The following is a 20,798-nucleotide window of genomic DNA, read 5'->3' on the forward strand; positions in this document are numbered from 1 at the left end:
GATTTTGCATTTTATATGTCTTCATTGCTTATATTTTTGTAGTGCTTTATACCTGTTGCATTTTACAAAATTAGTTTTCCACATTAAATTGTGCAGGAGGTGATGACGGATTCTAGATAGTTTGGGAAGTACTGAGCTTCATGAAAATTTCAGAAGACAAATAGAAAATCTTTTCAAATATAGTAAGGTATTTGGAGTGGTATTAGTATGTAGAAACTTAACCAGTGACTTAATCAATATTTGACTAACAAAAGAAAAAAGTATGAAGTTCAAGTTTTGAACTACTGTTGTTGAGTGAGACACTCAATTTTCTGGGAAATTCAGAAGACATAAGTTTGGAAAAGTCACGAGGAGCTAGCAAGACAGTTTATAAGTATTTTAAATGTTTGATAGGTCTTTTCTGTATTTACATCATGGTTAAAATTTTCAGCAATAACTGAAAAATCATGGCACCCTTTCCTTCCCCTGAGTTTGCACGACATGGGATCATAAAATGTCACTTAGCCTCAGGTGTATCACTAGTTATCAAAAAAGAATTTCTTTCTGTTTCTCATACTCCACTGCCTCCCAGGAGTCCTGTGTATACTTTTAAAGATTTAGCCTGAAGATACATTTGAATGACATTGCATTTAAAATCATTATTATCTTGAAAAATACAAAATGCTTTTTTGGAGATCAAAATGTATTTTATGAACATAGGTGTCTACCAAGATGACAGTTTGCATGTCTCTCACATGTCTGAACTCCATCAGTGAAGTGTATCTCTAGCATGATATTTCAGATCATCTTCATTTCTCAGATGTACTTGGAGTGATGAATAACCAGCAAATTAACAGGCAAATAAACATAGCTATTAACATATTTAAGAAATGAAACACACTAAGCTATCAGATTTTACAGGGATAGTTCTGACACCTTTGACTAAGTAAATCAATATATCTTATTGCTTATTTGTTCAATTTTCATGACGGCTTATGACTGTCATCTGTCACACTGTTCAGATATTTTGCATTTATTTGTATAATTATTTATATATATCTGTCTTCTCACTATACTATAGATACCTTATTTATTCCTTATTAGTAACTAGCATTCAGCCTGACAAAGATTAGGGGCTAAATAAATATGAGTAAATGAAAGATGGACTTTATTCAACATACAGTCTGACCAGAACAAAATGCTTGTTAATTACCGAGTTCCATTTGCTTGCCAGTAGCCTTCTGCCTGCTGCTACTGCTACTGCTAAGTCGCCCAGTTGTGTCTGACTCTGTGCGACCCCATAGACCGCAGCGCACCAGGCTCCCCGGTCTCTGAGATTGTCCAGGCAAGAATACTGGAGAGGATTGCCATTTCCTCCTCCAATGCATGAAAGTGAAAAGGGAAAGTGAAGTTGCTCAGTCCTGTCTAACTCGTAGCGACCCCATGGACTGCAGCCCACCAGGCTCCTCCGTCCATGGGATTTTCCAGGCAAGAGTACTGGAGTGGGGTGCCATTGCCTTCTCTGAGCCTTCTGCCTAGGGACACTAAAAAGATTTGAAATGCTGGTTGTTATTATTTTTAGGCATGGCTATTCAGTGATTCTATTATTAAAAGAAAATTAATTTTCTTCTCGTGCAAAAATGAAGTAACTAGCCCATTCTTAGAATGCATTTTGAATTTCCTAGAAGAAAATGCACTTTGAAATGCTCGTTTCTTCTTTCTACAGTTATTTGAAATATGGCAGAGAGGGTTTCTCTTTCAGAGAAGCCTCTTAACCATTCTACTCCAATAATTCTAGTAACCCAGGTCTCTAAAAGAATCTTCTCTGAGAGGCTCATTCCGTGCCGCTAACCTGTGAGCATCTGCTTTCCAGCAAATATCTGTGTTTTAGAGAACAGTGGAGCTTATCACTGTGATTTGTTTTCCTCCTTATGAAACTGATCAAAAGCATTTTTCATTCAAAATGTTATAAATAATCTTGTCCACCAGGCTTCCCCTGGTGGTTCAGACAGTAAAGAATCCGCCCACATTGCAGGAGACCTGGGTTCCATCCCTGGGTTGGGAAGATCCGCTGGAGAAGGGAAAGGCTCCATTGCTCTGACCTGGAGAATTCCATCAACTGTATAGTCCATGGGGTAGCAAAGAGTCGGACACGAGTGTGAGTGTGCGACTTTCACTTTTATATTGTTTTAACACTTTCATGCAAAATTATATCTGAGAGCATTTAACAGTTCTTGAAGACGAGCTCTGTCGCCCTGGCGAGCCGCCCTCCTGTCCCACGCGGCGGGGCAGCGCCGGCCTCAACCCAGGAGAGCGTTCGGGGAGCGCGCGGGCGGCTGGCCCCTGCCGCGGGCTGGCGGGCGGCGGCAACGGGCGGCTCCGCGGTGTGGGGACCACACACCGCCCGCCCGCGCCCGGCCCCTTGTCCTCGCGCGGCGAAGGCCCCGCGCGGCGGCGCTGGCGGCGGGACACGGTGGGCCCTGCGCGAATTATAGGCGTTCCTTCTGAGGCTCCATGTTAAACCTCTCCTGGACGCGCCCTCCCGGCTCCCTGTCCCCGAAAGCCGCACTCCGGGGCCCCAAGGAGCCGCGCTACCGGCCCACACCCCGCGCTCCCGGTCCCTGGCCTCAGGCTGCGGCATCTCCAGCCCCCAGCCGCCGCCGGGACCGCGCGCCCGCGCCGCGGTCTGGTTCCGGAGCGGGGGCAGCCTCGGAAGGGTGAGGAAAGGGGCGCCGGCGGCGTCGGGGGGCTGCGGTGTCCGTGCCAGGCTCCGGCCGCGGCTGAGTTTGGGGGAGAGCGAGCCTGCGCCCCGGGGGGCAGCGGGGTGGGGACCGGTGCATTTTGGTTACTAATTTTCTCTCAGGTTGAGGAGTCAAGAACTGAAAATTAGATGGTTTTTTGGATTTGAGGATGTGGAAGATCCTATGATTCCTCATGTGAGTTAACTATTTGGACCTTAATGTCCGACGACGAGTCTCTCAGCGTTTAACTTTGTTAATTATGGCTTTCTCTGTATAAATTTAGATTTTTTTCTCTCTGTAGGCAGATCTGTCAATGTTATTTTTAAAGTTCCTGGCCGGGATATCATTCTGAGAAAACGCCTGTTCGCCTCAGCTGAACATAGATAGTTTCCCATCCTTTCCTCTGGTCTGAGTTTTGATTTGCTTCGGTGCTGGTTCTCACCTTTTGTCCCGCCTGTGAGAGCAGGGCTCCCAGCTCTTCGCGATTTCCATCTCTGGCTCTCTATTGAGATCCCTGCTCTGTTCCTGCTAGGTGGAGGTAGTGTCTGGGCTCTCAAAGCAGTCTCTGTTGACCGACCATGGTGGGAGGGACCCCTCCTTACCGTGGTGGGAGTGGGAGTTTCAGCTCCCCATTTTCTTATTAATAAGGTTTGAGAAATGTTCATTCATCCATAATATCTTTGGTCACCCACCAGGGGATACACCTTCAGTTGGCAAATTTAAAAAAGACATACTCTTTGCTCTCAAGCAGTTAAAAGGGTGTAACATCAGAAGTGGAAATGTGCATTTTTATAAACATTTATAAATGGTTGAAATGTGTACTAAAATTGTATGCATGATTAGACTGCAAAACTACAAATATGTTCCTTAATGTTTAGTTAAAAATCAGCTGGGGAGCTTATATCACAAAAGAATAAAGGTAAATAAATATGATAGGGTATAATTTAAAATTATATAATGCAGTGTAGATTTTAGCGTTATTCATTATAGTCTATTCATATTAAAAATTTTCATAAAGTATAAGTTTAGCACATACTGAAAACCTATAATGATATTAAAAATTTGATTCATTATTCAACATTTTATTTTTGGAACACATTAATATAAAATTTGATGATTTAAGAAAATATAATCTTGATAAGGATTATAAAGAACAATTTACTAATAAAATGAAAATAAACATAACAATCAAGGGTCAGAATTAGAAATGATTTTATTGAAGTACAGATATGTTTGTTGAAAAAACATCTTTCCCATTTCTTAGTTTAAACTTGTAAGAAGTAGACACTGTCACTAAAATCCATTAAAATAGTTTAGCTCCTTAGCCAGGATCTGTATTTCACTATATATTAGTTGCTGCTGCTGCTACTGCTGCTAAGTAGCTTCTGTCGCGTCCAACTCTGTGTGACCCCACAGACGGTAGCCCACCAGGCTCCCCCTTCCCTGGGATTCTCCAGGCAAGAACACTGGAGTGGGTTGCCATTTCCTCCTCCAATGCATGAAAGTGAAAAGTGAAAGTGAAGTTGCTCAGTCATGTCTGACTCTTAGCGACCCCATGGACTGCAGCCCACCAGGCTCCCCCATCCATGGGATTTAACAGGCAAGAGTACTGGAGTGGGGTGCCACTGCCTTCTCTGGTTATGATCATGAAAAACACATTTTCTAATTCAATAATTTTAAAGCTATTTGTCTCTTTACCACAAATGTGATGGCTAGTGGAAATTTTGGCTGAAAGTACCAATATGTTGCTCTTAGGTCTGCACTTAAACAAGAGCTGGAAACAGTTCAACCTCGCTTCAATTTATGCCATCTCCCTTCCTTCCCATTCCTATCACAAAGCAGTTTCACAGTTAAAGGGAGGATTAATATTGGTGTAAGTAGATAAATAGTTTGGATATAAGAAATCATGAACTGATGTGGTCCACTTATATATTTCCCCACATCAAATTATATTTCATTCAACCCCTGGCTTCAAATACACTGGTTGTTCATGGCCAAGGATTTTGAAGAAACAAAATGTGATGGCTTTAAAGGACTAAGCTTGCAAAGTACAAATAGTAATTTTTCCTCTATAAAAATCTTCAGTTAATTAAGGCCTAGATAAGAGATTGGAGTGAAAAAAAAAAAAAAACTCATCATAAGGGAAATTATGTCACATTGTAACCCAAAGAAGATGGAAAACAGGATTAAAAAGTATAGCCATTCAACTTCTTAATCTTAGATTGGGCTTCCCTAGTGGCTCAGACTGTAAAGAATCTGCCTGCAATGTGGGAGACCCATGTTCCATCCCTGGGTTGGATCCCCTGGAAAAAGGAATGGTTACGCACTCCAGTATTCTTCCCTGGAGAAGTCCATGGATGGAGGAGCCTGATGGGCTAAAGTCCATGGGGTTGCAAAGAGTTGGACACCATGGAGTGATTATGAATAAATGTAAAAAGTCTAAGCTGTATTGGACAAGACTAGAGTTCAGTTGCTCAGCGGTGTCCAACTCTTTGAGACCCCATGGACTGCAGTGCACAAGGCTTTCCTATCCATCACCAACTCTCAGAGATTGCTCAAACCCATGTCCCTCGCCTTGGTGATGCCATCCAACCACCTCATCCTCTGTCCACCCTTTCTGTCTTCAGTCTGTCACAGCATCAGGGTATTGTTCAGTGAGTCAGTTCTTCACATGGGGTGGCCAAAGTATTGGAGCTGAAGCTTCAGCATCAGTCCTTCCAATAAATATGCAAGATTCATTTGCTTTAGCATTGACTGGTCTGATCTCCTTGCAGTCCAAGGGACTCTCAAGAGTTTTCTCAAACACCACAGTTCAAAAGCATCAATTCTTTGGCATTCTGCTATCTTTATGGTCCCAATTCTCACATCCACGCATGCCTACTACAAAAACAATAGCATTGACTAGACTGACGTTTGTCGGCAAACTAATGTCTCTGCCTTGAATATGCTGTCTAAGTTGAATCATAGCTTTTCTTCCAAGGAACAAGCTTCTTTTAATTTCATGGCTGCAGTTACCATCTGCAGTGATTTTGGAGCCCAAGAAAATAGTTTGTCACTGTTTTCATTCCTTCCCCAACTATTTGCCATGAAGTGATGGGACAAGATATGATGATCTTCGTTTTTTGAATGTTACACTTTAAGCCAGCTTTTTTACTCTCTTCTTTCACTTTCATCAAGAGGCTGTTTAGTTCCTTTTCACTTTCTGCCATAAGGGTGATGTCATCTGCATATCTGAGCTTATTGATACCTCTCCTGGCAATCTTGATTCCAGCTTTTGCTTCAGCAAGCTCGGCATTTTGCATGATGTACTCTGCATCAGTTCAGTTCAGTTCAGTTCACTCGCTCAGTCATATCAGACTCTTTGGGACCCCATGGACTGCAGCATGCCAGGCCTCTCTGTCCATCACCAACTCCTACAGTTTACTCAAACTCAGGTCCATTGAGTCGGTGATGCCATCCAGCCATCTCATCCTCTGTCGTCCCCTTCTCCTGGCTTCAGTCTTTCCAAGCATCAGGGTCTTTTCAAATGGGTCAGTTCTTTGCATCAGGTGGCCAAAGTTTTGGAGTTTTAGCTTCAGCATCAGTCCTTGCAATTAATATTCAGGACTGATTTCCTTTAGTTAATTAAGCAGAGGGACAATAGGCAGCCTTGATGTACTCCTTTCCCAGTATCGAACCAGCCTGTTGTTCAATGTCTGGTTCTAAATGTTGTTTTTCCTGCATACAAATTTCTCTGGAGGCAGGTAAGGTGGTCTGGTAATCCCATGTCTTTTAAGAATTTTCCACAGTTTTTTGTGATCCACAGAGTCAAAGGGTTTGGTGTAGTCAATAAAGCAGAAGTAAATGTTTTTCTGGAACTCTCTTGCTTTTTCTATGATCCAGCAGATGTTGGCAATTTGCTCTCTAGTTCCTCTGCCTTTTCTAAATCCAGCTTGAACATCTGGAAGTTCACAGTTCACGTTCTGTTGAAGCCTTCTTGGAGAATTTTGAGTGTTACTTTGCTAGCATGTGAAATGAGTGCAATTGTGTGGTAGTATGAACATTTTTGGCATTGCCTTTCTTTGGGAGTTGGAAGGAAAACTGACATTTCCCAGTCCTTTGGCCACTGCTGAGTTTCCAATTTTGCTTACCTATTGAGTGCAGCACTTTCACAGCATCATCTTTTAGCATTTGGAATAGCTCAGCTGGAATCCCATTATCTCCACTAGCTTTGTTCCTAGTGATGCTTCCTAAGGCCCACTTGACTTCACACTCCAAGATGTCTGGCTCTAGGTGAGTGCTCACACCATTGTAGTTATCTGGGTCATGAAGATCTTTTTGTGTAGTTCTTTTGTGTATTCTTGCCACCTCTTCTTAATATCTTCTGCTTCTGTTAGGTCCATACCATTTCTGTCCTTTATTTTGCCCATCTTTGCCTGAAATGATCCCTTGGTATCTCTAATGTTGTTGAAGAGTTCTCTAGTTCTTTCCCATTCTATTATCTCCTCTATTTCTTTGCATTGCTCACTGAGGAATGCTTTCTTATCTCTCCTTTCTATTCCTTGGAACTCTGCATTCAAATGGGCATTGCTTTCCTTTTCTCCTTTGCCTTTTGTTTCTCTTCTTTTCTCAGCTATTTCTAAGGCCTCCTCAGAGGCATTTCTGCATTTTTAAAAATGCCTTTTTTTTTTTTTTTTTTTTTGCCTTTTTGCAACCATTTTGCCTTTTTGCATTTCTTTTTCACAGGGATGGTCTTGATCACCGCCTCCTGTACAATGTCCCAAACCTCTATCCATATTTCTTCAGTCACTCTCAGATCTGGTCTCTTGAATCTATTTGTCACTTCCACTGTATACTTGTGAGGGATTTGATTTAGGTCATAACTGAATGGCCTAGTGGTTTTCCCTCCCTTCAATTTATGCCTGCATTTTGTGAAAAAAGAGTTCATGAGCTGATCCACATTTAGCTCCTTTTCCTGTTTTTGCTAACAGTATAGAGCTTCTCCATCTTTGGCTGCAAAGACTAAAATCAGTCTGCTTTTGGTATTGACATTCTGGTGATGTCCATATGTAGAGTCATCTCTTGTGTTGTTAGAAGAGGGTGTTTGCTATGACCAGTGCATTCTTTTTGCAAAACTCTGTTACCTTTGCCCTGCTTCATTTTGTACTCCAAGGCTATATTTGCCTGTTACTCTAGGTATCTCTTGACTTCCTACTTTTGCATTCCAGTCTCCAATGATGAAAAGGACCACTTTTTTGGGTGTTAGTTCTAGAAGGTCTTGTAGATCTTCATAGAACTGTTCAATTTCAGCTTTCTCAGCATTACTGATTGGGGCATAGATTTGGATAACTGTGATATTGAGTGGCTTGACTTGGAAAGGAACAGAGATCATTCTGTCATTTTTGAGATTGCACCTCAGTACTGCATTTTGGACTCTTGTTGACTATGAAGGCTACTCCATTTCTTCTGAGGGATTCTTGCCCACAGTAGTAGATATAATGGTCATCTGAATTAAATTCGTCCATTCCAGTCCATTTTAGTTCACTGATTCCTAAAATGTCGATGTTCACTCTTTCCATTTCCTGCTTGACCACTTCCAATTTACCTTGATTCATGGGACAAATATTCCAGGTTCCTTTGCAATGTTGTTCTTTGCAGTGTCTGACTTTACTTCCATCATCAGTCACCTCCACAGCTGGGCTTTTTTTTTTTTTCTCTCTCTTTGACTCTTTCTCTTCATTCTTCCTGGAGTTATTGCTCCACTCATCTCCAGTAGCATATTGTGTACCTACTGTCCTTGGAAGTTCATCTTTCAATGCCATGTCTTTTTGCCTTTCCATATTGTTCATGGGGTTCTCAAGGCAAGAATACTGGTTTGCCATTCCTTTCTCCAGCGAACCACATTTTGTTGAACTCTCCACTATGACCCGTCCATCTTGGGTGGCTCTACATGGCTCATAGTTTCATTGAGTTAGACAAGGCTGTGGTCCATGTGATCAGTTTGGTTAGTTTTCTGTGACTGTGGTTTTCATTCTGTCTGCCCTCTGAGGGATAAGGATAAGAGGCTTGTGGAAGCTTCCCGATGGGAGAGACTGATTTTGGGGGAAACTGGGTCTTTTTCTTACGGGCGGGATCATGTTTAATCAGTCTTTAATCAAATTTTCTCTTGATTTGGGCTTCTTTGTTCTTTCCACGTTGCTTGGCCTGAGGCCAAAATATAGTAAGAGTAATGAAGATAATGGTGATTTCTTTCAAAAGGAGTTGTGCATGCACTGTTGTATTCAGTGCCCCTGACGCTGCAGCAGGCCACTGTCGACCCATGCCTCCACCAGAGATTTTTGGTTACTCACAGGCAAGTCTGGCACAATCTCTTGTGGGGATGCTGTTCTTTTCTTCTGGCTTCTGGTGTGCACAAGATTTCCTTTGTGCTCTGCAAGAGTCTGTTTCCCCAGTCCAGTGGAAGTTCTGGAATCAAATCCCACTGGCCTCCAAAGTCAAATTCTCTGGGGTTCTCAGTACCTTTCCCAGACCCCAGGTTGGAAAATCTGATGTGGGTCCTAGAACTTTCTTAACAGTTCTAGAAGACTTAGAGTGTTAATGTATTTGTTAAAATATAAGATTAACCCATATAAAATTTAAATATAATAAAACACATAGCATGTGTCTCTGGGAAGGAAGATGGTAATATTTATGTGTATATAATACTGTGTTCCAGCTTGTAACTCAGCCCACCCAGCATTTCTGTGATGTCTTCAGCATGTAGGTTGAACAGACAGGGTGACCACAGACAGCCGTGTGGTACTCCTTTCTCAGTCTTGAACCAGTCAGTTTCCCACACAGGGTTCTCACTGCTGTTTCTTGAACCACATTCAGGTTTCTCATGAGACAGGTAAGATGGTCTGATATTCCCATCTCTCTAAGCACTTTACACAGTTTGTAATGATCCACACAGTCAAAGGCTTTAGTATAGTTGATGAAAAAGAGATTGATGTTTTTCTGACATCTGATTATAGAGAAAGATGTTTTACTTTCTCTATAATCCAGTGAATGCTGGCAGTTTGATCTCTAGTTCTTCTTCCTTTTCTAAATCCAGCTTGGACATCTGGAAGTTCTTGGTTCACATAATGCTGAAGCCTTGCATGCAGGATTTTAAGCATGACCTTACTAGCATGGGAGATGAGAGCAACTGTCTGATGGCTGGCACATTCTTTGGTACTATCCCTCTTGGCAATTGTGATGAAGATAGACCTTTTTCAGTCCTGTGGCCACTGCTGGGTCTTTCAGATCTGCTGACATAAGGAATGTAAAACCTTGTTGGCATCATCCTTTAGGGGTTTGAATTGTTCTTCTGGAAGTTCATTACATCTACTAGCTTTGTTAACAGCAGTGCTTCTGAAGGCCCACTTGAATTCCAGAATGTCTGGCTCTAGGTCACTAACCACACCATCATAGTAATCTGGTTCATTAAGATCTTTTTAATACAGTTTTTCCATGTAATTTTTCCATCTTTATCTCTTCAGTGTCTACTAGGTTTTTATCCTTCATTGTGCCCATCTTTGGATATAATGGTCCCTTGATGTTTCCAATTTTCCTGAAGAGATCTCTAGTCTTTCCCCTTTTGTTGTTTCTTTTATTATTAAAACCTGTTCATTGAAGAAGGCCTTCTTGTCTCTGCTAGCTATTCTTTGAAACTCTGCATTTAATTGGATTTACCTTTCCCTCTTTCACTTGCTTTTCACTTCTCCATTCTTCTGATGTTTGTAAAGCCTCCTCAGATCACCACTTTGCCTTCTTGCTTTTCTTTTTCCTTGGGATAGTTTTGTTTTCTGCCTCCTGTACAGTATTACAAACCTCTGTCCATAGTTCTTCAGACACACAGTTAAGTAGATCTAATCCCTTGAATCTATTTATTACCTCTGTTGCCAATTCATACAGGATTTGATTTAAGTCATGCCTGACTGACCTAGTATTTTCCCCAGTTTTCTTTAGTTTAAGCCTGAATTTTTCTATGAACAGCTTATCTTCTGAGCCACAGTCAGCTCCGGCCCTTGTTTGTGCTCACTGTACAGTTTCTCCATCTTCAGCTACAAAGAATGTATCAGTTTGATTTTGGTATTGATCATTTGGTGATATCAATGTGTAAAGTCATCTCTTGTGTTGTTCAAAAAGGGTATTTGCTATGTCTAGTGCATTCTCTTGACAGAATTCAAGAGCCTCTTGATGAGCGTGACAGAGAGGAGTAGACGAGCCAGCTTAAAACTAAGTATTTAAGAAACTAAGATCATCGCATCTGGGCCCATTACTGCACAGCAAATAGAAGGGGAAAAGGTGGAAGTAGTGATAGATTTCCTCTTCCTGTGCTCTAAAATCACTGCAGAGTGTGACTGCAGCCATGACATCATAAGATGATTGCTTCTTGGCAGGAAAGCAATGACAAACCTAGATTCTGTGTTGAATAGCAGACATTACTCTGCTGACAAAGTCTGTATAGTCCAGGCTATGGTCTTCCCAGTGGTCACGTACAGTTGTGAGAGCTGGACCTTACGGAAGCCAGAACATCAACAAATTGATGCCTTTGAATTGTCGTGCTGGAAGGCACCGGAAAGTCCCTTGAACAGCAAGATCAAACCAATCAATCTTCTGGGAGATCAACCCTGAGTATTCACTCGAAGAACTGATGCTGAAGCTGAAGCTCCGGTGATTTGGTCATCTAATGCAAACATGACTTGTTGTAAAAGTCCTGGATGCTGCGGAAGATTGTGGGTAGAAGGAGAATAGGGCATCAGAGGATGAAATGCCTGGACAGCATCACAGATGCAATGAACATGAACTTGGGCAAACTCTGGGAGATGGTGAGGGACAGGGAGGCCTGTTGTGTTGCAGCCCATGGGGTTGCAAAGAGTTGGACACAGGTGGAAACAAATTCTATGCTAGTATGTTTGTTTAAACATACATACATTTTCAGACATATTTAGATATATCTATTTACATATATGGAGAAGGCAATGGCACCCCACTCCAGTACCCTTGCCTGGAAAATCCCATGGACGGAGGAGCCTGGTAGACTGCAGTCCATGGGATTGCTAAGATTCAGACACGACTGAGCGACTTCAATTTCTCTTTTCACTTTCATGCATTGGAGAAGGAAATGGCAACCCACTCCAGTGTTCTTGCCTGGAGAATCTCAGGGACGGAGGAGCCTGGTGGGCTGCCGTCTATGGGGTCACACAGAGTCGGACACGACCGAAGTGACTTAGCATAGCATAGCATTTACATATATATGCTACAGGTCATTCAAATATTGAAGTATTTGAATCTGCCAATCAGAATATTTGTGATTTTAGAATTGTCATTGGGTATTTTATTCTTTTTTTTTAATTTATTTTTTATTTTATTTTTAAACTTTACAATATTGTATTAGTTTTGCCAAATATCGAAATGGATTCGCCACAGGTATACATGTGTTCCCCATCCTGAACCCTCCTCCCTCCTCCCTCCCCATACCATCCCTCTGGGTCGTCCCAGTGCACCAGCCCCAAGCATCCAGTATCGTGCATTGAACCTGGACTGGCAACTCGTTTCATACATGATATTATACGTGTTTCAATGCCATTCTCCCAAATCTTCCCACCCTCTCCCTCTCCAACAGAGTCCATAAGACTGTTCTATACTTCAGTGTCTCTTTTGCTGTCTTGTACACAGGGTTATTGTTACCATCTTTCTAAATTCCATATATATTTTATTCTAAATATAAAGAACAAGCTCTTTTTTCCTATATTTAAGCCCTAAGAGACTGTTTGAAAAATAGCTCAAGCTAATTAGTGATGACCCAAAAGTAGAGGAAAAAATAACTCTTGGACTATGTTGGTTACTGCAGCACCTCTGAAGGGCCCAGAGGCATTCATACAAAATATTTAGGACTGGAATTGTTTTGTTTTTGTTAGATTGTTTTAATGTGCCAGATCCCTTTAACACTTAGTACCTTACACAAATTGCAGTCACTTTTTGAAAGTGAAAAATAATGTTTTATTCTCAAATAACTTCACATCTTTTACTTGGTCTACTGACCATACCAGATAATGGGGGTGGAGGGTTCAATTCATTACTCTTAAGATTCAGAAAGCACTATGCTCAGGCACAATAAATAAGACCTATGACAAAGATGATGTATATTGCTTTACACTGTTCTTTAATAAAATATACTTTTATTATTGAAAATAGTATACATTACTAAAATATATTTTATCATTTAAAAAGTCTCTAATTATATATAAAAATGAGTATTTTGTTAGCCATAAAACAAATGACATAATACTATTTGCAGCAACATGGACCTAGAGATTATTATATTAAGTCAGACATATGATGTCATATTAAGTTAAATGTTTGATGTCACTTGTATGCAAAATCTAAAATAATGGTACAAATGAACTTACTTACAGAACAAAAATAGGCTCAGATACTGAAAACAGGCTGATGGTTACCAAAGGGGTTAGCATGGGCAGGGGGATAAATTAGGAGTTCAGGATTGACAGATACACACTACTCTAAATAAAATAGATAATCACGGACTTCCTGATGGTCCAGTGGTTAAGAATCTGTGCTTCCAATGCAGAGGACATGGTTCAATCTCTGGTCCAGAGAACTAAGATCCCACAGTGCTATGAGGTATAGCCAGAGCAACAATAATGAAAGGCAAGCTCCAGAATGGTGTATGTAGAATTGAAAGGTTGTTGTTGAATCACGCGAAGACACCGGGATTCTTGGCCCCTGGAGGAGAAGAATTCAATCCAGGGCCAGAGACGAGGCTTGATTGCTCAGAGCTTTTGTGTAATAAAGTTTTATTAAAGTATAAAGGAGATAGAGAAAGCTTCTGACATAGGCATCAGAAGGGGGCAAAAGAGTACCCTCTTCTAGAGTTAACAATGAGGTTATATAATCCAAAGAATGTCTGGAGGGTGTAAAGACCTCATCAGACCTACTCCCATAATTTACATTTTAAGATAACACTGTCCTCAGGCAAGATACATCCTTGTAAAGACCAGGTCTACTCCCATAATTTTAAGATAACAGAAGGTTGAATCCAAAGACTGTCCTTAGGCAGGATACATTATTGTTATATAATCCTAAGGAATGTGGAGAAAGAAAAAAAGTGTGTCCTTTATTCCTCCTTGAGAATTCCAGACCCCTCTCTCCTTGGGGACCCCTAGACTCCCTATCAACCTGCCTAGGAAATGACTCTCTCAGAATGATATCATTTATTACAAAGGACCTACTGTGTAACATATAATGGAAAAGAATCTGAAAAGGAATATATATATTCAGATATATATATATATCTGAATCACCTTATTGTATACCTGAAACTAACACAATATTGTAAATTATATATCACTTAATTTTTTTTTTCAAAGAGAAGAAACGTGTAATTTGTCAGCTAAAGCAGTCACTTGGTAAATAGAAGTAAAACTGCTAATTTGTTACTAATTCATTTTTGTGCTTTAAGTTACTGTTCTCCTTTTCTCCTCTTTCCTCTTTTTCTTTTCACAGAAAGCAGTACTCACAATAAATCTTACCCAGACTTACAATTAAATAAAAGTATCAGAACATCTGGGTTTGTAATGTTCAAGCCAGGAGGTTAGCAAATTATTACATTCTGGCTTCTCTTTCTTCTTTACTACTGTTTTGAAGGTCAGGATATTACCGGGGGTAAGGGTTGAGAGGCTGAATTTATGATATAGATAAAACTGTTATCTGTTTGCATGGGAAAACTGAGGCAAAGAATGACTAAAACTCCCTCAGCCATAGATATTAGACTTTAAAATAACTGCACTTAGGTTATTAAAAGATTGATTGCAATCATTTTCTTAAAACTTTGTGCATGCAAGTCTGAAGAGACAATGGTGTAGTAGTAATGATAACAGTGTGTTGAACAATAGTGTAAATTTGTGCTTTTTAACACATTGCATATGTTTTAGCCCTCACCCTGAAGTCAAATCAATTTGAGTTTTGTAATGGGTGGAGTACAGTTATTAAAAATTTCCTTCTTATCCCCTGCCTTTTAGTATGAATACAAATAGTGGTTTAAAATGACATTCTTATCATCTATATTCTTGTGATCTGTAGAATTTTATTGGAAACAAGGGAGCAATACAACAACTGATTTGAATAACCAACCTGCTTCAGTGTGAAAAAAATTAATGTGAAGTACTGGAGAAGTGGTGTTGAATATATGCTCCGTCTTTTGTAAGTTAACTAATTACACTGTTCAAAACTGTTTACAAACAGTTCAGTTGAGGTCAGTTCAATCGCTCAGTCATGTCTGACTCTGCGACCCCATGAATTGCAGCACGCCAGGCCTCCCTGTCCATCAACTGCCAGAGTTCACCCGAACTCCTGTCCATCGACTCGGTGATGCCATCTAGCGATCTCATCCTCTATCATCCCCTTCTCCTCCTGCCCCCAATCCCTCCCAGCATCAGAATCTTTTCCGATAAGTCAACTCTTTGCATGAGGTGGCCAAAGTATTGGAGTTTCAGCTTTAGCATCAGTCCTTCCAAAGAACACCAAGGACGGATCTCCTTTAGAATGGATTGGTTGGATCTCCTTGCAGTCCAAGGGACTCTCAAGAGTCTTCTCCAAAACCACAGTTCAAAAGCCTCAGTTCTTCGGTGCTCAGCATTCTTCACAGTCCAACTTTCACATCCATACATGACCACTGGAAAAACCATAACCTTGACTAGATGGACCTTTGTTGGCAAAGAAACGTCTCTGGTTTTTAATATGCTGTCTAGGTTGGTCATAACTTTCCTTCCAAGGAGTAAGCATCTTTTAATTTCATGGCTGCAATCAGCATCTATAGTAATTTTCCAGCCCCCAAAAATAAAGTCTGACACTGTTTCCCCATTTATTTTCCATGAAGGGATGGGACCAGATGCCATGATCTTCGTTTTCTGAATGTTGAGCTTTAAGCCAACTTTTTCACTCTCCACATTCATGTTCATCAAGAGGCTTTTTAGTTCCTCTTCACTTTCTGCCATAAGGGTGGTGTCATCTGCATATCTGAGGTTATTGATATTTCTCCCGGCAGTCTTGATTCCAGCTTGTGCTTCTTCCAGCCCAGTGTTTCTCATGATGTACTCTGCATAGAAGTTAAATAAGCAGGGTGATAATATACAGCCTTGACATACTCGGTTTCCTATTTGGAACCAGTCTGTTGTTCCATGTCCAGTTCTAACGGTTGCTTCCTGACCTGCATATAGGTTTCTCAAGAGGCAGGTCAGGTGGTCTGGTATTCCCATCTCTTTCAGAATTTTCTACAGTGTATTGTGATCCACACAGTCAAAGCCTTTGGCATAGTCAGTACAGCAGAAATAGATGTTTTTCTGGAACTCTCTTTCTTTTTCCATGATCCAGCGGATGTTGGCAATTTGATCTGTGCTCCCTCTGCCTTTTCTAACACCAGCTAAAACCTGAGGAAGTTCACACTTCCTGTATTGCTGAGGCCTGGCTTGGAGAATTTTGAGCATTACTTTACTAGTGTGTGAGATGAGTACAATTGTACGGTAGTTTGAGCATTCTTTGGCATTGCTTTTCTTTGAGATTGGAATGAAAACTGAATTTTTCTAGTCCCATGGCCATTGCTGAGTTTTCCAAATTTGCTGGCATATTGAATGCAGCGCTTTCACAGCATCATCCTCCAGGATTTGAAAGAGCTCAACTGGAATTCCATCATCTCCACTAGCTTTGTTCGTAGTGATGCTTTCTAAGGCCCACTTGACTTCACATTCCAGGATGTCTGGCTCTAGGTAAGTGATTACACCATCGTGATTATCTGGGTCATGAAGCTGTTTTTTGCACATTTTTTCTGTTTATTCTTGCCAACTCTTCTTAATATCTTCTGCTTCTGTTAGGTCCATACCATTTCTGTCCTTTATTGTGCCCATCTTTGCATGAAATATTCCTTTGGTATCTCTGATTTGCTTGAAGCAATCTCTAGTCTTTCCCATTCTGTTGCTTTCCTCTATTTCTTTGCATTGATCACTGAGGAAGCCTTTCTTACCTCTTCTTGCTATTCTTTGGAACTCTGCATTAAGAAGAGGTGGCAAGAATACCAGAAGAACTGTACAAAAAAGATCTTCATGACCAAGATAATTATGATGGTGTGATTACTCACCTAGACTCAGACATCCTGGAATGTGAAGTAAAGTGGGCTTTAGAAAGCATCACTACAAACAAAGCTAGTGGAGGTGATGGAATTCCAGTTGAGCTATTCCAAATCCTGAAAGATGATGCTGTAAAAGTGCTGCACTCAATATGCCAGCAAATTTGGAAAACTCAGCAGTGGCCTCCGGACTGGAAAAGGTCAGTTTTCATTCCAATCTCAAAAAAAGGCAATGCCAAAGAATGCTCAAACTACTGCACAATTGTACTCATCTCACACACTAGTAAAGTAATGCTCAAAATTCTCCAAGCCAGGCTTCAGCAATACATGAACCGTGAACTTCCTGATGTTCAAGCTGGTTTTAGAAAAGGCAGAGGAACCACAGACCAAATTGCCAACATCTGCTGGATCATGGAAAAAGAAAGAGAGTTCCAGAAAAACATCTATTTCTGCTGTACTGACTATGCCAAAGGCTTTGACTGTGTGGATCACAATACACTGTGGAAAATTCTGAAAGAGATGGGAATACCAGACCACCTGACCTGCCTCTTGAGAAACCTATATGCAGGTCAGGAAGCAACCGTTAGAACTGGACATGGAACAACAGACTGGTTCCAAATAGGAAACCGAGTATGTCAAGGCTGTATATTGTCACCCTACTTAATTAACTTATATGCAGAGTACAGCATGAGAATTGCAGGGCTGGAAGAAGTACAAGCTGGAATCAAGATTGCTGGGAGAATTATCAATAACTTCAAATATGCAGATGACACCACCCTTATGGCAGAAAGTGAAGAGGAACTAAAAAGCCTCTTGATGAACATGAATGTGGAGAGTGAAAAAGTTGGCTTAAAGCGCCACATTCAGAAAACGAAGATCATGACATCCGGTCCCATTCCTTCATGGGAGATTGATGGGGAAACAGTGTTAGACTTTATTTGGGCTCCAAAATACCTGCAGATGGTGATTGTAGCCATGAAAGTAAAAGACACTTCTTGGAAGGAAAGTTACAACCAACCTAGATAGCATATTCAAAAGCAGAGACATTACTTTGCCAACAATCCATCTAGTCGAGGCTGTGGTTTTTCCAGAGGTCATCTATGGATGCGAGATTTGTACGGTGAAGAAAGCTGAGCTCTGAAGAATTGATGCCTTTGAACTGTGATGTTATAGAAGACTCTTGAGAGTCCCTGGACTGCAAGGAGATCTAACCAGTCCATTTCGAAGGAGATCAGTCCTGGGTGTTCTTTGGAAGGACTGATGCTAAAGCTGAAACTCCAATATTTTGGCCACCTAATGGGAAGAGTTGACTCATTGGAAAAAGCCTGATGCTGGGAGAGATTGGGGGCATGAAGAGAAGAGGACAACAGAGGATGAGATGGCATCATTCCTCTCGATGGACATGAGTATGAGTGATCTCTGGTAGTTGGTGATGGACAGGGAGGGCTGGCATGCTGCATTCATAGGGTCACAAAGAGTTGGACATGACTGAGTGACTGAACTGAGTGAACTAATATTCCTTAGGTTTCAAAGGGCAGATCCAAACAGTTGCTGATAAGAGAAGGGAGGGGATATAAAAACAGAGGAGAAACAATCAAAGGGTGGTACAGCCTTAGGGCAAGATCTGGTTCTTACTCAAGGAAGACACATAACAATATCTTTGAGTTCTTCTGTGGAACTGGGAACCCCACCCAGGTGGAAGATGTTAACTTTAGGATGAGCACAAGATTCCTGGAACACCACCCTGTTGCCTTACCCCAAATTTTGCCTTCCTTTGCTGGGGACCAGTGATAACCATCTTGTAAGGTGTACTGTTTGGCCCCTCTTTCTTCTCTGACAGGGTCCGAGAGTTTTAGACTAAATTGCTGTTACTACAAGGATGGAATCCAGTTTCAGATACAGAATACCTCAACCTAGATCAGGTAGAGAGAGACTTTTACTCTGCTAGGCAGAACTACATGCATGAACATCAGGAAGAAGTTACAGAAGAAAGATACCTCTGTCCCAGTTCCCAAGAAGTCTCTCAGGGACAGTTGTTTGGGGAAGCTCACTGACTGAAATGACCTACCCTTCCCAGATACCAGAGTAACCATTTGCATGAATTGTTTTATGACAGGAGGTCCTGGTAAGGAACATGGAACTAATAAATGACCACCAACTGGAAGAGTCGGGGAAGGTCAAAAGGAGACACCACATGTCTGACGACCTCCCTGAATCATTCTCACTGGCAGCCATCTTGGCTGAGCAATGCATGCACAACAAGGAAGGACTCTGAGTCAGAATGATTGGTCAGTGACAACCTGGAAATTAATCCCATCACTGTAAATCTCAAGACTGGGAGCCACGTGGCAGAGCAGTTCTCCTGGGTTCCCTTACCCTACTGCTCTCCACCTGGGCACCCCTTCCCAATAAAATCTCTTGCTTTGTCAACACATGTATCTCCTCAGCCAGTTCATTTCTGAGTGTTAGTGAAGAACCCTATTTGGGCCCCGGAAACAGAAGTCCTTCCTGCAACAGAAGGACTGATGCTGAAGCTGAAGCTCAATACTTTGGCCACCTGATGGAAAGAGCTGACTCATTAAAAATGACCCTTATGATGGGAAAGATTGAAGGCAGGAGAAGAGTACGACAAAGGACAAGATGGTTGGATGGAATCACTAACTCAATGGACACGAGCTTGAGCAAGCTCCAGGAGATGGTGAAGGACAAGAAAGACTGGCGTGCTGCAGTCTGCAGTCCATGGGGTTACACAGAGTTGGACACGGCTGAGTGACTGAACAAAAACAACAAAACACACATAAGCAGAAACACACACACACACCTCTCATAAATATTACCAAATTTATTAGTTTCATTCTATTAGATATATTTTTACTGCAAAATGTATCTAAATGGCTTGTGTCATTGAATACGGTGTCATCGAATACAGTGTAGTGGTAGTTCCAAGAGGTTGTCCTTATACAAATGCAGTAAAAGTGAATGAAAGTGTCAAATTTAGTGTGTGTGTGTTTAACTCTTAATTAAAAAAAAAAGTCAAATGCTTAGTTTTGATGTTTAGTCATTAAGTCGTGTCTGACCCTTTTGCAGCCTCATGGACCATAGCCCACCAGGCTTCTCTGTCCATTGGGATTTCCTGGGCAAGAATATGAAGTGGGTTGTCATTTCCTTCACCGGGAGATCGTCCCAACCCAGGGGGTCAAACCTGCCTCTCCTGTAATTGTAGGCAAATTCATTACCACTGAGCCACTAAAGGCTTATAGCAACCAAGTAAAAGCCTAATCAAGAAGGCAACTTAAAAATAGTTGAGGAGCTTTGAAGTGTTTTTACTTGCCCTTGTCTTACCTCTCTCCTGGCTCCAAAATGGTCTTGAAATGACAACCAGTATTCCAATATGTCATTCTGGTCCCTGGCTCCAGAGGAAGCAAAGTCGAACTTATTCTCAAATAGATATTTGTATTTGTTTTAGTCTAATGCCTATCTATAGGACTGACAAAAGCACTCTCCTCTGCTTCACCTGATCCAGAACTTCCTCAGGGCAGAAAAGTGGCTACACAGAGGGCATTTCTCAGAAAATGTGGAAGGCAAATGAAGAACCCACTGCTGCATAGAGCAAATGATTACAACTTGAGGAACAATAACAAACTGCTAGAAGCCTGAGAGGAAAATTTGTGCAGAAAGTGTCTTTGAAGAATTATGGCATTGAAAATCTCACATGAGTATTAGGGAATACAGAAATTTATGTGCATGCCCAGAGAAAAATTTTTGTTAAAAACAAACAAACCAAAGAACCTGAGACGACTCTAAACTGTTACCTCAGACTGATCTTTAGGCTCTGCACAAAGAGGAAGTAAAGACTGAGCAAGGTCGGTAACTGGCCAGCTAAGGATAAAGGAGTGTTGCAACAAAGAGCTGGTGTGCAAAGACTAAGAGAATTT

At 41.3% G+C, this 20,798-nt stretch overlaps 1 long non-coding RNA gene across 1 annotated transcript; it reads left to right on the forward strand.

Moving 5' to 3' along the window:
* Positions 1 to 2,351: 2,351 nt before the first annotated feature.
* Positions 2,352 to 19,310, forward strand: LOC109570815 (uncharacterized). The gene is made up of 3 exons (XR_011561014.1): positions 2,352 to 2,696; positions 2,843 to 3,258; positions 18,980 to 19,310. It is a non-coding gene; the product is annotated as an uncharacterized lncRNA (long non-coding RNA).
* Positions 19,311 to 20,798: the final 1,488 nt, after the last annotated feature.

This window comes from Bos indicus, chromosome 16 (assembly GCF_029378745.1).
Source record: "Bos indicus isolate NIAB-ARS_2022 breed Sahiwal x Tharparkar chromosome 16, NIAB-ARS_B.indTharparkar_mat_pri_1.0, whole genome shotgun sequence".
Classification (NCBI taxonomy): domain Eukaryota; kingdom Metazoa; phylum Chordata; class Mammalia; order Artiodactyla; family Bovidae; genus Bos; species Bos indicus.